Consider the following 5,471-nt stretch of genomic DNA (forward strand, 5'->3'; position numbering starts at 1 on the left):
TAGTGATACTGCCTCGGACACCCAAGGAGGGGTCGCTATGAGTCGGGTCCGGCTCCACGGCACATAACAACAACAACTTGTTTCTAGTAGATGCTGAATTCAGTTTTTTGCTGCTGTAACTCAGAGGTAAAAAGCAGGGAAATTACTCCAGTCGAGGACTTTGTCTTTGGGTCCTATTTTCTCTGGCATCTTCCATGATGTTTCCCCTCCCCTCTTTGCTTTGTCCATCACAGCCCAGCGTGCACAGATATGCATGCTCAAAAATAAGCTTTACTAGAGTATGAGGCCATTTTAGGGTGCCAATTTTATATAGTTTTGGTGTACTGGCAGTCCCTGGGTTACAAACACCCAACTTTGGTACAACCGGTAATTAGGAACCAAACCCTGTAAAGTGTTCCCCATCCCTCCTGGCTCTCTGGATCTGCGCCGGGAGGAAATGATGTGTTGCTGTCTGGTTAATCACAGTTCCCATGTCCTTCTCCTCCTGACACTTGGGTATTGGCTCTTGCCAACCCCTGCGACATCGCAGCCTCCCCCTCTGCTCTGGGGCAATTTTCCACTCTGTGACCAACTCCTCTAGAGCCCCCCTCACCCACAGCATCCCTCCTCTCCTACTGCAGCCTTCCCCACCCCCCACTCTGCACCTAACCCAAAACCAAACTCACTGCCTTTGAGTTGAATCCAACTCATAGCGACACCTCCTTGGGTTTCTGAGGCTGTATCACTAAGGGAGTAGACTGCCTGATCTTCCTTCCAAAGAGTGGCTGGTGGGTTTGAACCACCAGCCTTTGGTTAGCAGTCAAATGCCTTAGGCACTGCGCCACCAGAGCTCTGCCCTCTGCCCCTTCCCTCCTTCCCCTCCACTCTGCCGCGCTCCTACCCCGTGTTTGTCTCCAAGGTCGGGGCTGTGCTGTCCCTAACAGCCTGCTCTTTGCCCAGCCCACTCCCTGGTCACAAGTATCGTTCAGTGGTGGCTTCCTGGCTTTTGGCCTGGGAGTTTTGGGCTCCCTTGTGGGGCTGCACCCCCACTATCACTATTCTGCTGCCTCAAAACATTATTATTATTATTACTGTATTATTATATTAAAGATATTTGAGTGTATCTGGAAATGTTTCTCTAATGTTTTTTTGTGCATAGAAAGGTATGCTATATGCCATACACTAGGACAAACATTTGACTAACTAACATTGGATACCAACTGTAACTAACTGTTCCAATTTAGGTATAAATTCTACTTAAAGACAGAACTTATTTGTAATCGGGCACTGCCTGCATTATGGATACAGTTCATGTGGTATTGCCAGCCCTGCGGACTAAACAAAACTGTGAAGGAATTCAATTTCTATTCTTTGACTTCCTTTCATCTGGAGGTACCTTAATTAAGTCTCATCCTTTGAAATTATGGTTCTCAGGCTAACTCTGAGTTCATCGACCAGCTCCACTTGAGCTACCATATTTATCTTTCCTTTCTCATCCCTGGAAGAAGAATCCTTGTTGGGTCTTCAGTGCATCTCCCTCAGCCCCTCAACAGGTGTTTCCTTAGCAATTCTTGTCTTTCAAAACGGAATTTTCTAAACCTCCTTTGACTGTCGTACAGTTACCCTTTTCCCCCACCCTCTCCCCATGGAAATGAATGAAAATTATTACATGAGAACAAACAAACACTGTTTTCAAAGCTTGCTGTAGCAAGGGAGTCAGCTATCACTGCTAGCATTCATCAGAGACCCAATGGCAGGCAAAGGAGGGTAAAAGTTTTGTAGGAGACAAAGGGAAGTCTTCAGGAATGCTTTGCCTGGAGTTCTGTTGGGGAAGCTGGAGGTGGGCTAAGTAGAAGTGGGCATCCTAGGTGGTTAGTTAGGGGAGTATATTTGACTTTCTCTGGTTAGTTCTTGGGTGGAAGTGGGGGCAAAAATTAGAGAAGCTTGTGGTTATTGATTATGTCCTGACTGTGTTGGGCAGGTTGCTACAGAGGTTGTGGTTTGGCTTCCGGGATGGTTGCTGCAGATTGTGGATTGCAGTTCTATTTTTATATGTGGCCTAGCCATTGTCTGTTTGAATATTCAGACTCCCACGTCTATGAAGTGTCCTAGCTATTCTATTCTTGGTCATTTCTTCTGCTCTTAGTTTATTTAGACCATCTTCCCAAACTGGAGTTCTTGGTTGATGCCAGTGGTTAATGCATTCAGCTGCTGACTAAAAGTCTGTACGTTCAAGTCCATCCAAAAGTGTCTTGGAAGAAAGGCCTGGTGGTGGACTTTTGAAAAACCAGCCTCTGAAAACTCTGCGGAGCACAGTTCTACTCTGATGCACCTGAAGTTGGCACAAGTCAGAACCAACTCAATGGCAACTGGTTATTCCAGAAGCAAACTCTCTACTTCCCGCAGCCCTTTCTGCCTTCTTCCACCTTACCTGTGCTCTTCATTGTGGTCTTGATTTTCTCCTGCCGCAGAAGAGCCCTCCAACCTTCTCTGGGCTGGACTCAGTTCCCTACTAGCTCCTGTCAAGTCCTGTTAGCTGCTGCCCTCTCTCCATCCTTCTCTTCTTTGCTGTTTTTCAACCTCCCACTCAATCTCTAAGTAACTAAGCACCTTCCAGCTGCTCACCATGGTTGGATTGCTTTGAAGGACATAATATACACAGCCGGTAGCACATTTGTACTTGTATGTACATGTTAATCCCTTTTCTAAGTCAGATTGGTATATAAAAACTGGAGTCCTGGAAGTGATACATTTTGGCTTTTTACAAAGAGAAATTTTATTGTACTTTAGCTGTACAAAAAATTTAAATAGAATTTAAAATACATAGATTTACAAAAATTCTATTTGTTCACAACTTTTAAATGAGATACATTGTAAACAAACACACAGGCCTTCAAGCCAGTTGCTGTTGAGTTGAACTCACGGTAAACCCAAGTGCTACAGGGTAGAACTTTGCTCCTGAGGTTTTCTAGGCTGTGACCTTTCAGAAGTAGATTGCCAGGTCTTGATTCCAAGGCACCTTTGGATGGGTTTGAACCACCAACCTTCATAGTGAGTGAGTAGTCAATTGCTTAACCATTTGCACCACCCAGATATTGTTGGTAATTGTTTTCTCTTTATTTTGATTGAAGGAGCTCTGGTAGTGTAGTGTCTAAGGAATTTGACTGCTAACCGGAAGGCTGGCAGTTCAAACTCACAAGCCACTCTGTGGAAGGAAGACTGGGCAATCTACTTCCATAAAGATTTACTGCCTTGGAAAGTTGAGTTGGTCAGAGTTGACCCAAGGGCAGTGAGATTCTTCTTCCTCTTTTTTTTTTGGTTTATCTTGATTGTAAATGCCTCAAGGGCAAAGAGGGCATGTTTTATATTTCTTTTTAATCAGTCCCACCATGTTTTTTTCACCAACCCCTTAAATTTAGCACCTGGTTGATGCTTTCCCCCACCCCCAATGGTGATATTGTTTATTTTAAGAGCCAATCTTTTATTTAGGAAAGATGACCTCTGGGAGTGGCTTTAGCGATAAGCTTAAAGGATATTTCAGGGCAACATTTCTGGGATTCCTCTAGTCTCTACCAGCCCAGTAAAAGTAAATCTGGCCTTTTTCAAGAATTCAAATTTTGTTCTACAGTTTTCTACCATTCTACCTGAGACCACCTATTGTGTCCCTGGTCAGAAATATCAGTAGTGGTAATTGGGCACCATCTATTTCTTCTATTCTCAGGATAGATGAAGCTGTGGCTATTAGTCTTGTAGACCAGTTTCATCTTTGAGTATTTAGTGTCCTTTTTTTCTTTTGCTGCAGACAAGTAGAGACTAATAGTTGTATTTTAGACGGTTAGTTGTAAGCTTTTAAGATTAGTTGTAAGCTTTTAAGATCTCAGATGCTACTCACCAAACTAGGCTGTAGAACATAAACTTTATGAACTAGGTTATGTCAGTTGACAGAGTTGTCCCACAAGACTATAGTCCTAAGCCTTCAAACCCAGTAAGCCAATCCCACAAGGTGTTTGGTTATGTCTAGAAGGTATCTGTGACTGTGCCGCTTATGTGCTTCATTATATGTGTGAATAATAAAAAAACACACACACAAAAAAAACAAACACCTCACTGCCATCAAGTCAATTTAAACTCACAGAGACCCTCTTTGGGTTTCTAAATCTTGGAAGTTTCTGAGGTGGTAAATCTTCCTTCTGCAGAGTGGCTGGTGGGTTTGAACCACCAGCCTTCTGGTTAGCAGTCAAATGTCTTAGGCACTACACCACCAGAGCTCCTAATATATATGAATACACACACACACACACACACATATATGGAGAAGGAGTTCCTTATACATATATGAATATCTATCTATCTATCTATCTATGGAAACCCAAGGAAGGGTCACTATGAGTTGGATCCACCTCCATGGCAGTGAATTGGTTTTTCTTGTATCTATGGAAACATTCAGAAAGCCTTTTTGACCAAAGCTGAATGATTGACTTTCACTTAGTTCTTGCTGAATTAAACTGTTTTCTACAGATCTACCAACTTGAGAATCTGTTGTTTGTTCAACTGAAAAGTCAGTTTCCCTCTACAGGCTGCTGTTAGCTGGCTGTGTTAATTACCAGAAGCCATAGAGCTATGAAGTAATTTCTCCGTAGTCAAGTCAGGATGTAAAGGAAATGCACTCTAAGGAAGGGGATCTTGACACAGGTGTCTTTTGCATAAAGTGGGCCAAAAATATTTCCTTATAACAAAGATGTGTAAAGAGAATTGCTTGAGAGGGTTTAGAGCCAGCCTTCTCTAAAGTTCCCCAGATCCCTTAAAAGTGTTTTTTAAAAAGTTGTGTTAGAGAAATGAGATCCTGACACCAAGTCAGTCGCCACTCCTGAGATACCTGGTTAAAGCTGTGTAAACCTCCATCAGTAATGTTTTATGATTCCACCTGAAAGCTGTTGGAGTGAGAATTAGAAGCTGTGTAATTAGTTCTTGAAATAAATTGCTGTGATTTTCTATGTCCAATTATCCAACAGCATCCCATTCCCCACCCCTAAGCCATCCTCCTTGTGACCTCAACCAAAGATTAACCAATCAAACCAACTGTACTATAATTTCTTTGTTCCACAGATTATATCTGCTTTTAGCTAGAAATTGTTAGTGGGAGTCATCAGTTGTCATATATGGGCTAGTGCTTTCCCTCATCCAATTGTAAAATCTCTGAATAAATCCTCTTAATTTCATTTTCATGGACTGAGTGGGTTTTTTCTCCCTTCAACAATATATGTTTGGTCATTCTTGCTTCCAAGGAGCATTCTGGCTGCACTTCTTCCAGGACAGATTTGTTAGTCATTTTAGAAGTCCATGGTACTCTTAGTATTCTTTTCCAACACCACAACTCAAAAGCATCAACCCTTCTTCAATCTTCCTTATTCATTGTCCAGCTCTCACATGCATATGAGGCGATTGAAAATACCATGACTTGGGTTAGGTGCACCATAATCTTCAAGGAGACA

Source organism: Orycteropus afer, unplaced genomic scaffold, assembly GCF_000298275.1.
Source record: "Orycteropus afer afer isolate SDZICR_OR568_19922 unplaced genomic scaffold, OryAfe1.0 scaffold00085, whole genome shotgun sequence".
Classification (NCBI taxonomy): domain Eukaryota; kingdom Metazoa; phylum Chordata; class Mammalia; order Tubulidentata; family Orycteropodidae; genus Orycteropus; species Orycteropus afer.